The sequence below is a fragment of the Sapajus apella genome, unplaced genomic scaffold (genome assembly GCF_009761245.1).
Source record: "Sapajus apella isolate SASKATOON/1434 unplaced genomic scaffold, GSC_monkey_1.0 scaffold41, whole genome shotgun sequence".
In the NCBI taxonomy this organism is placed as follows: Eukaryota; Metazoa; Chordata; class Mammalia; order Primates; family Cebidae; genus Sapajus; species Sapajus apella.
This window is the reverse complement of record NW_022436981.1, coordinates 20,076,202-20,088,280: the sequence shown is the minus strand read 5'-3', so window position 1 is coordinate 20,088,280 and position 12,079 is coordinate 20,076,202. Positions and strand designations below refer to the sequence as shown.

General features: G+C 35.2%; 1 pseudogene; it reads right to left on the bottom strand.

Moving 5' to 3' along the window:
• Positions 1–3,033: 3,033 nt before the first annotated feature.
• On the bottom strand, positions 3,034–11,501 carry LOC116565675 (annotated as a pseudogene).
• Positions 11,502–12,079: the final 578 nt, after the last annotated feature.

Sequence of the window (12,079 nt, the reverse complement as noted above, 5' to 3'; positions counted from 1 at the left end):
TACCAGCTCTTCTTCATAGATCTGGCAGATTGTGGCCATGAATCTAAATCTAGCTAGCCCTGGGCTTTTTATTTTATTACATTTTTCTTTCTTTCTTTCTTTTTTTTTTTTTTTTTTGGTTGGTAGGTTTCTTTAATTACAGATTCATACAGATTCAATCTGGAACTTTTTATTGTTTTTTTTCCAGGGATTCAATTTCTTCCCATTTCATGCTGGGGAGGTAGTAGGTATCCATGAATATTTCCATTTCTTCTGGGTTTTCTAGTTTATGTGCATAAAGGTGTTTATAATAGCCTATGGAGATTTTTTAAAAAATTATGTGGTATTATTGGTAATTCTACTTTGTCATTTCTAATGGTGTCTATTTGGATCTTCTATTTTTTTGTTTTTGTTGTTTATTACTGTAGCTATTGGTCTATCTTATGAACGTTTTAAAGAGCCAATTCTTGAATTCTTTAATCTTTTGTATAGCTTTATGTCACAATTTTTTTCAGTTCACTTCTGACTCTGGTTATTTCTTGTCTTCTGTTTCTTTTGGGGGTAATTTTCTCTTGTTTATTTAGTACTTCTATTTTTTATATTAAGGGGTTGATTTGAGATCTTTCTAACTTTTTGATTTGGACATTTAGTGCTATAAATTTCCAAATTAACATTGCCTTAGCTGTGTCTCCAGAGATTCTGGCATGTTGTATATTTGATTTCACTAGATACAACGTTTCTGCCTTAATGTCCTTGACATGGTTTGGCTGTGTTTCCACCCAAATCTCATCTTGAATTCTCACCTGCTATGGGAGAGACCCAGTAAGAGGTAGCTGAATCATTAAGGTAGATTTTTCCCATGCTGTTCTTGTGACAGTGAATAAGTCTCATGAGATCTGATGGCCCTATAAAGAGAAGTTTCCCTGCACAAAATCTCTATCTTTGCTTTTTGCCACTCATGTAAGAAATAGCTTGCTCCTTCTTGCCTTCCACTATGATTGTGAGGCCTCCCCAGCTATGTGAAATTGCCCATTCTCAGGTATGTCTTTATCAGCAGTGTGAAAACAGACTAATACAATTCTTATTTACCCAAAAGTCATTCAAGAGAAGGTTGTTTAATTTTTATGCAATGGTATGGCTTTGAGCAATTTTCTTACTATTGATTTCTACTTTTATTGCACTGTGGTCTAAGAATGTTATTGGTGTAATTTCTTTTTTAAATTTGCTGAGGACTGTTGTGTGACCAATTGTGGGGTCAATTTTAGAGTATATGTCATGTGGCAATGAGGAGAATATATATTCTGTTGTTTTAGAGTGAAAAATTCTGTAGATTTTCATTTGTTCCATGTGGTGAAGTATCAAGTTCAGACACTAAATTTTTTTAAATTTTTTTTAACCTGATGATCTCTGTAATACTGTCAGTAGGGTGTTGAAATCTCTCATTATTATCATGTGAAAATTTAATTCTCTTCATAGGTCTCTCAGAAGTTTCTTTATAAATTTTGGTGCTCCTATGTTTTGTGCATATATATTTAAAATAGTTAGATCTTTTGTTGAATTGAACCCTTTACTATTATATAATGCCCTTATTTGTCTTTTTATACTTGCTGTTTAGTCCGTGTTGTCTGAAATTAGGATAGCAACTGTAGATTTTTTTTTTTTCTGTTTTTTATTTGCTGGGTAATATGGTTTAGTCCTGTGTCCCTACCCAAATCTCATGTTGAATTGTAACTCCCAGTGTTGAAGGAGGGGCCTAGTGGAAGGTGACTGAATCATGGGGGTGGATTTCCCTCCATACTGTTTTCATGATAGAGTTCTCACAAGATCTGATTATTTGAAAGTGTGAAGAGCCTTCCCCTTCACTGTCTGTCTCCTTCTCCACCATGGGAATATTGTACATGGTTCCACTTCACCTTTCATCATGATTTTAAGTTTTCTAAGGTCTCACAAGTCATGCCTCTTATAATGCCTGCCAAACTGTGAGTTAATTTAATCTCTTTTTCCATAAATTAACCAGTCTTGGGTATTTTTTATAGCAGTGTGACAACAGACTAATATACTTGATATACGTTTTTTGTCATTTTACTTTGAATATGTATGTGTCATGGCTTGTGATATAGAGCTCATGAAGATAGCATACCACTGAATCCTGCTTCTTTATCCGCTTGCCATTCTGCCTAATTTATTGGAGTATTTGGCCCATTTACATTAAAGGTTAGTATTGATATATAGGGATTTACTCCTATCATTGTCTTATTAGCTGGTTATTATGCAGAATTCTTTGTGTGGTTATGTTTTAATGTTACTGGTCTGTGTACTTAAGTGTTTTTTTGTAGTGCATGGTAAAGACCTTTCCTTTCCTTATGTAGCACTCCCTTTGGGGCCTCTTGTCAGACAGATCTGGAGGTAACAAATTCTTAGATTTGCATGCCTGTAAATGATCTTATTATTCCTTACCATATGAACCTTATGTTGGCAGTATAGAAAATTCTTGGTTGCAAATTCTTGTCTTTAAAAATGCTGAATATAGACTCCCAATATAGGGTATGGTAGGGTTTCTGTGGAATGTAGCCTGATGGGGTTCTTTTAGGGTGGGTGACTTGCCCCTTCTTTCTAGCTGCTTTTATTTTTATTTATTTTTTTTTATTTTTTTTTTCAGAAGCAAAGCAATGTTAAACTTTATTTTTTTGTTTTTCTGAGACAGTCTCATACTGTCACCAAGGCTGGAGCACAGTGGTGTGATCATGGCTCACTGCAGCCTTGACTTCTTGTGCTCACTTGATCTTTGCACCTCAGCCTCCTGAGTAGCTGGGAGCACAGGTACATGCCACCATTTTTTTTTCTTTTGTAGAAATGGGATTTCACATGTTGCCCAGGCTGGTCTCAAACTCCTGGGCTCAAATAATACTCCCACCTTGGCTTCCCAAAGAGCTGAACAACCATAGAGAAGCACTCTATATTTCTTCTATTATGTTAGCAAACATGCAGAAGGACAATTTAAAAATAGATTGCTATACCCAGGAACATATGTCAGAATTACCTATGGAGGTTTTAAAAAAATCTTTAAGTCTAGGCCTGACGCTTGGAGAAGGCTGCCAATGGGGTCAGAACCTGAGTATTTCTAATAAGCTCTGAGGGCAGCTCTGAGGTTCCCTTCTGGTTGAATCACTGACTTTAGGTTGACTGGGGTACTTTGGTTTCTTTGGGCCATTTTTTGGGGGTGTGGGAAGCTTTTCTTGCAAATTTACTAGGACTGGTGAAGAACTTGGCCTCTGGCTTTTTAGGAGTCTGTCTCACATCTTTTTTCCCCAGCGAAGAATTTTTTTCCTTCACTGCCTCTTTGATTTTTGGCTTCTTCCGTGGGCCTTTCCCTGGGTCTCAGGTTCTGTAGCTTTTGGGGTCTCAGATGCTGGCAAGTCCTTTCTTTTCTTCCCACGAGGTGTGCTGGGAATAGGACTCTTTGTTGGAGACTTCTTCCCTGTGGCATGTTTTTGAGTCTCTACATTCTCCTTAGCTGGAGTCTTTCCTATTGGTACCAGCTGTGGAATTTCGTCTTCAGAGTCATTTGCCACTTGAACTTGGGCTTTTCATTTGCTACACCTTTTCTTCCCATGCTCTGGGGTCTGCTGCTTCTTCGATTCAGGTTTCTTCACTGTAGCGTCACCACTTTCAGGTGCCACGGCGTCTTTACTAAGGGCTGATGCAGGCTTGCTAGCCTGCTGTTTCTTCTTTCTGATTTTGTTCCTCTCCTTTTGTTTTTCATGATTTCCTTCTTTTCGTTTTTTCCCTGCCTCTTTTTTCTTCTTATTAAGCATAGATTTTTTGGTAGCTTCATCCCAATTGCTGACAAACGAGGAAAAGATGGGAAGAGCAGCCAATTTCTCGGTTTTCACAAACAGGAGTTTCACGTTCTCCTACTCCTCCAGCAATTTTTTTGAAAGTCCTTTGGTGACAGCAATAATGTTTTCAGTGATGTGCTCAATCTACATTCCAATGTGACCAATGCGTATAGCACTGAAAGAACCACTTTTAGAAATGTTTAAGACTGTTCCACCTATACAGTCATTGATCTCTCTTGATAAATTCTTAGACAGAAGGTTTACAGATACTGGAACTTTCTTTCTTTGATACATATGCCTCCCAATGAGTGAGGGTAAGAGCCGCCTAATTCTGGCATCAGTAAGGAAGAAGTCAAAAGTGCTCAGAAGGCAGAGCTTGGCTTCTAAGGGTTTATATTTATTCTTTAGAGTTTGAAACGGGATAATCTGAGAAATGGTTTTAATTCCATGCTTGTTTACAAAGCTTTCTATGGAACTGTTCTGTCTTTTCAGGAATTGAATTGGGTTCGTCCTTCATAAATAAACAGATATCTTCTAAATCCGAGCAAATACCATGAGGTAAGGGCAATCTGACCCTCAGTTCTTTGCTTGGAATTTTCCATAATACCACCATTAAAAATAAATTTTCATTCTCATTCAAAAGCAACCCATAATCGTTCTTCCTGGACTTGCAATGTGTCAAGAGAGCGTCCAATGCCTTTCTAACCTTATGCCAGGCCCCTGGCCAAAATGCGGTACTTGCTTTGCCTCTTCCGATCCTGGATCTAGCTGCTTTTAACACTGATGAGTATTTGTCTTTGGAATGGTCTTCCTGTGTTGTGTCTTATAGCGGGGCTCTGCATTTCTCAAAAATAAATGTTACCTCTCTAGCAAGGTTGGGAAAGTTTTCATGAGTAATACCCTGAGATATGTTTTTCATGTTGTTTACTTTTTCTCTGACTTTTCAGGGATGACCTTGAGTCTTACCTTTGGTCTCTTTATATAGTTCCATATTTCTTAGGGATGTTATTTGCTCTTTTTTCTTTATTTTTGTTTGACTGTCCTATATCAGAAATCCAGTCTTCAAGCTCTGATATTCTTTTCTCAGCTTGATCTTTTCTGCTATTAATACTCATGATTGCATCATGCAATTATTGGAATGTTTTTCTGATCTCTAAAAGATCAGATCAGTTCTTTTTAATAATGGCCATTTATCTGTTACCTCCTGTATCATTTTATTGTATACCTTAGATACCTTGAATTGGGTTTCAAATTTCTCCTGAATCTCAATGGTCTCTGTTCCTCTCATATTCTGAATTCTGTTTCTGTCATTTTACCCATTTCAGCCAAGTTAAGAACTATTGGTGAACTAGAACAGTCATTTGGAGAAAAAAGACATTCTGGATTTTTTTGTTGCCAAAGTTCTTATGCTGGTTCTTTCTCATTTTCATGTGCTGGGGTTCCTTTAAATGTGGTATAAATTGATCACAGTTAGACTTCTTTTCTCAGTGTTTTCAGGGTCTGAGGCTTTGTGCAGGTCTTTATTTGTAGCTGAATTATTGTCCTTGGTTTCACAGGGTGGATCGGGGTTATAGTAGCAACATATTTTTGGTGTTTAAGCTTCAGGCTGTCATCCAGTAGACAATTCTTCAGCATAATGGCACATCTGCTACATAGCTGATACGCAAAACACTGAATAAACTTAGAAACTATCCTTTAACTTTGCAGACTTTTTCTGGTATCAGATTCCATTCAGTAGTTGTTAAGAGCATAACTTCTGAAGCCAGACTACCTGTGTGGAAATCCTGGCTCCTCCTGTTTCAGTTTCTACTGCAGTGTAACATATACTTTATGCTTTAGCAGTTTAAGACAATTACAATTGAACCTTGAACAATACCAGTTTGAACTGTCTTGGTCAACTTATATGCAGGTATTTTTAAATTAGCTGTGGATCAAAAGTACAGTATTAGAGGGATGTGAAAGTAGATTATACAGAAAATTACCTTTTTGAATGTTGGGTTGCAAAGGGTCAACAGAGGGATTTGAGTATGCACTGATTTTGGTATACAGTAGAGTTCTTGTAACCGCTCCCTTACATTCACTGAGGGATGGCTGTATTTTATTATGCTCATGGGTACTTTTGGTAGATAATTTGGACAGGACACTGTTGGGGACACTTATCTCTGCTCCATGAAATCTGAATTTTAGGTGGGCAAACTCAAAGGCTGGGCATAAAAGAGTTGGTGGGGCCGGAAGCATCTGAAGGCTCATTCACTCATCTGTCTGTAATCTGGGATGGTAGAATTATTAGACTAGAACTAATGCAAATTTAAATGCCTACATTTGGTCTCTTCTTAGCTGCTACTTACGGCACGGTGTTCACTACTCATAGGCCTACTGAAGGCCCCAGTTGCCAGAGTTTCGGGAAATAAAGTGGCAATTGCATCACTGTCTTCAACCTAACCTCCTCTGAAGCTATCAATATGCCTTTTATCACCTTCTATTATTATGAGTCACCCAAGTTGCCCTTGGAAAAAATGTTACAGAATTCTCAGTAATTCTTTTAAAACTTGCTGCAATCTCCTAGAGTTTTCTAATTTTGAGCAAATTGCCTAACTTTATTACATGAGTTTTTTTAACTATAAAAGGAATACAATAATAATGCCTCATAGATTTTTGTATTTAGTGAATTAATATGTGGAAAGTATTTAAACAGTCTGGCATATTGGAAATGTGTTCAACAAGAATTTAATAATTATTTCTATTATTATAAATATTTTAAGGGAGCAAGTAAGGACAGTGGGACCCACCTCTGGGAGGTTTACTTTTGTTAGTATAGTTAATTCATTAAATAAATATATTAATAGAATTAAATAAGAATAAATGTCAACAATATTTATATGAAAGGAATGTCTAAGAATAAAGGAAACGAATGCTTCAGGAAAATATTAAAACTCTAGATTTACATGTAAATGTTATTCTAAAATAATTCAAGATCCACTCTTGAAATATCTTGCTCCATGATATCTGGACTTCAGCTAGGCAAACTCAAAGGCTGAATATGCAGGAGTTGATAGGGCTGGCTTTCTTATGGAAAATATTTTTATTTACAAAAATAGAATAACAATGATAAAATTTAAACATTTTTAAAGCAATAACTACAATCTACGGTCAGGGATATCCTTTCATTGGTATGAAATATCATTAGCATAAAATAATGATTTAAATATAATGAAAATTATTGATCCAACTATTTACAGACATGAAATTACGTATTTGACTGAGAAATAGCTATGGAAAACCATTAGAAACTAAAGAAAAATTTAAGATAACTTTATTTAATTGCAATTACTGACTTAAATAAATTGTCATGGTCATAAAGATACAAGCATTTTATATATTTTGTAGAAGTTGACACCTGTTACCCTAGACCTTTATGTTTGAATAAGCACAGATAAAATGATACAACCACAGAAATATAAATATTTATTGCAAAATCCCATTTTGCTATAGAAAATAACTAATCAACACTTTATTCCTAAATTTACTGAATACGCTACGTTTTCATTGAATAATTTATGTTTTTGCTTTAATCATATATCAGCATACCAAATCATGACTGAATTTATTTATGGTAATTTAAATTAGACATACAATTTAAATATAATTATGAATGAATATCTTCATTTAATAATGATCACTGAAGACTAATAAGCAAAAGTCTTAGGTAATCAACTACATAATTACTTTTTTATTTTAAAGTATAAAATACAGAACTCTTTGTAATTCTCTTATATGGCTTCAGTGTTATAGAATGAAGATATTATATATGTTAGATAATAATTTAATAAACACAAGTATTCATCCCACTTACGACCTACTATGTAACAGATGTGCTCTAATTATTTCCTTAAAATGCTAAGTAATTTTTTGAGAAGTGTCTGTTTACATCCTTCACTGACCTTTTGATTTTTTTTTTCTTATAAATTTGTTTAAGCTTTTTGTAGATTCTGGGTATTGGCCCTTTGACAGATGCATAGATTGCAAAAATTTTCTCCCATTTTGTAGGTTGCCTGTTCACTCTGATGATAGTTTATTTTGCTGTGTAGAAGCTCCTTAGTTTAATTAGATACCATTTGTCTATTTTAGCTTTTTTTGCCATTGCTTTTGGCATTTTAGTCATGAAGTCTTTACACATTCCTATGGTCCTGAATGACATTGCCTAGGTTTTCTTATAGGGTTTTTATGGTTTTAGGTCTTATGCTTAAGTCTTTAATTCATCTTGCGTTAATTTTTGTGTAAGATGTAATGAAGGGATCCAGTTTTAGCTTTCTGCATATGACTAGCCAGTTTTCCCAACACCGTTTATTAAATATGATACCCTTTCCCCATTGTTTTGGTCATGTTTGTCAAAGATCAGATGGTTGTAGATGTGTGATGTTAATTCTGAGGCCTCTGTTCTGTTCCATTGGTCTATATGTCTGCTTTTGTACCATTATCATGTTATTTTTGTTACCGTAGCTTTGTAGCACAGTTTGAAGTCAGCTAGGGTGAAGCCTCCAGCTTTCGTTTTTTGTTTGTTTTCTTAGGATTGTCTTAACTTTGTGGGCTCTTTTTTGGTTTCATATGAAATTTAAAGTAGTTTTTTTCCCAGTTCTGTGAAGAAAGTCAATGGTAGTTTGATGGGGATAACATTGAATCTATAAATTATTTATGCAGCCAGCAATGGAGAAATATTGATGCTTTCACACTGTTGGTGGGAGTGTAAATTAGTTCAACCATCGTGGAAGAGAGTATGCTGATTCCTCAAAGATGTAGAAATAGAAATATCATTCAACCCAGCAATCCCATTACTACCATAGTGCTACCCATCATTCTACTATAAAGACACATGCACATGCATGTTTATTGTGGCACTGTTCAAAATAGCAAAGACTTGGAATGAACCCAAATGCCCATTAATAATAGACTAAAGAAAAGTGGCACATATACACAATGGACTACTATGCAGCCATAAAAAAGGATGAGTTCATATCTTTTGCAGGGACATGGATGAAGCTAAAAACCATCATTCTCAGCAAACTGAGTCAAGAACAGAAAACAAACACCCTATATTCTCAATCATAATTGGGAGTTGAATAATGAGAATATATGGACACAGGGAGAGAAACATCACACACTAGGGCCTGTTGGGGGGTGGACGGCTAGGGGAGGGACTGCATTAGGAAAAATACCTAATGTAGATGATAGGTTGATGGGTGCAGTAAACCATCATGGCTTGTGTATACCTATGTAACAAACCTGCATATCACATTCTGCACATGTACCCTAGAACTTAAAGTATAATTTAAAAAAATGATAAGTACTCATAAATATATATTGGAGCAACCAGGAAAGATTATCAGATTAAAACATTAATATTTTTCTCTCATCTTTTTAATTTTCTACAATGACTAAAATAGATGAATTCACTTCCCAATTATCAGAAAATGCAATTTGTCTCCCAGAAGAGCAGTATAACTGAGCAGAAAGTTAAACAACATTCTAAGAACGAAAGCACAGAGATCACCAAACAATTCTCTTTTGAGGTAAGCATCAACCATGTGGGTGATTATGTTATTAAACTAAATAACAAAAGGGATTCTCTAATATTTTTTAAAAGCTACTTATTTGGAAATAGGATAATGCAATGGGGATACTCCTGCCATAACAAACTATACGCATATTCAGAGAGTAAGGAAAGCAAAGGTTTTTCAAATAAAAAATGAGGAGGATTACGTAATTGTTTTAAAATAGTTTTCCTTGGATACAAAGATAAAACATAAGGGTGACAACAGTCTGTGGTTGGACAGATAGTTGCTCAATAGATGTCCTCTCAGAAGTAATTTTTGAGTAAGGTTGTAATGCCCTTTGTGCACGATTGTGTGTTTTGTAGAGTCCTTTGTGGAAGTTTTTGTTATCAGTAATACAAACAGGAGAACACTCTCTCCATAGCCTTTTCTTACTCTATTTTCCAGGATAATTTTAACATTAATGATTCCATTTTAATATTGACAACCTCCAAAATTTTCAATAACAGCTCTGATAAACCCAGCCTAAATCCTTTTCAAAGCAACTTTGCTGTTCTGACTTATAAGAACTAGCTATAGAAAGACCAATGTCTCAAAAATAACTGTAGTATAGCTTTGTGAATATTTTGTCTAGAGATATCTCAAAGTATTCTTGAGGGAGGCTTGCCAGCAAAAGCAGCACCATTCTAGGTTAAAGGCAAATAAATGGTTCAAATTCCATAAACGTCTCCGCGTCCCCAAATTTTTACATGTAAAAAGCTGGCTGAAAAAGCAATTAAATGGACTGTGAGGCTTCCTTTATAGAGCAGTATAGAAGAAATGCCTAAGTCTTCAATTGCATGGCATAACAAACCCATGATTAAGGATCATTTACTACTTCTGGAATAAATAAGCCTATTACAGTTATATTTTAGTATCCTTTAGGGGATTGCTTCCAGAACCTTCCTCCTTTCCCCAGGTTCCAAAATTCACAAAAGCTCTAGTCCCTTATTTAAAACAACATAGAATGTGCATATAATGTCCATCCTCCCACATACTTCAAATCATCTCTAAATTACTTATAATAATCAATGCCCTGCACACCTATTAATTCATTGAACAGATTCAACGTAGTACTTGGCAAGTGGGAAATTTAAGTTTTGTTTTTTTGAAACTCTGTGGAATTTTTTTCTAAATATATTTGAGCCTTGGTTTGTTGAACTCATGGATATAGAATACATGGATATAGGGGCCCAAGTGTACATCTAGTAGGTTTTCGGAATTGTTTTAGAGGAATAATTGCTGTGTACTTCTAGTCTCCTTTCCTTTGAATAGGAGTATCGTGATTACATCTCCCTTTCACATCACACATGCTGAAAATGTGTGAGAAGATAGGTTGCATTTTGAATTTGTACATCTATGAATTAAAAGAGAAGTTGCATTTTGGAAATTCATCTCAGCATGAAGTAATACCAAGATTTTAGACTTTGATGATGATGCCAAGCCTACATAAGACTTTGAGGGTTTTTAGAGTAGGCGAGTATATTTTGCATCTGACAGCAATATGATTAATTGCAGCAAACTAAGAACTATCATATATTGCTTGTATCAATGGCTGTACTTGTTTCTCTTTTCATGTGCTTGCTATTTTTCAATGTGATTTTGTATCTCCTTGCATCAGAACATCTGGAATCTTATTATTCACTTTGATCAATAGAATTATGCGGAAGTGACACTGAGCTTGTTCTAAGTCAAAGCCACTAAAAACTTGACTATTTTCTCTCTATCTTTTGGAAGTTTACACAGATGACATAAGTTGAAGCCAAGGCTTACTGTATTATAAGTGGTACATGGCTCAGTCACCTCCACCATCTGGCCATTAGTCATCCTAAGAGTCAGAAAACTTACTAAGATGTTGTTGACTTCACGTATACATATGAAGAATCCCTGCTGAGGCCAGTTTAAATTTTAGAATCATAGGCTAATGAAATGGATGTTTTAAATCACTAAACATTGTGATAGTTTTATTTTCAGCAATATTGACTGATACTGACAGTGACTAATGGATTGAAATGTTTCAAATTAGGTATGCTCTCAGGAAAGGGCACAGAAATGAATAAAGAAACTCACCATGAGAATAAGTTATGACTTTCATAGTGACCCAGTAAAATAACTGAGCCAATTATTTTAAAGTAAAGTTAGTTGCAGTTACAGAATGCGGCTGAATTCAGCATAGTTTTCCCTCTGGCTATCCTGAGATTCCTGGGCATGATACAGAAATGTGGGGCGAAAAAAAGCTGAATAAAATATGGCATTATCTAAAACATTATCTAAGGAAAGTACAAGGCTTAAATGTTACCCTAAAGAGGAAGACCTCCTCTTCCAATTTCCCCATAAGGAAATATGATAACACCACTAACTTGGTCATTACTAGAATAAATAATAAAGTACTAACTTGGGAAAACCTTCTATTTATGGCAGGACTAGCATATGGCTACAACAACAGTAAAATGACAAATGTTAGAGGTAATTATTAGACCTTCAGATGTTCTTTCCTTGTCCAATGGGTACTCTTCCCTGTTTCTCTCACTAAGTATAGTATAGTATAATGCTTATAGTATAGCATAATACTAAGTGAGAGAAACAGGGAAGAATGCCCATAGGACAAGAAAACAGAATTTTAAAACATTAAAAGGAAAAATCAAACCACTTACTTCTATTTGTTCATTGCTA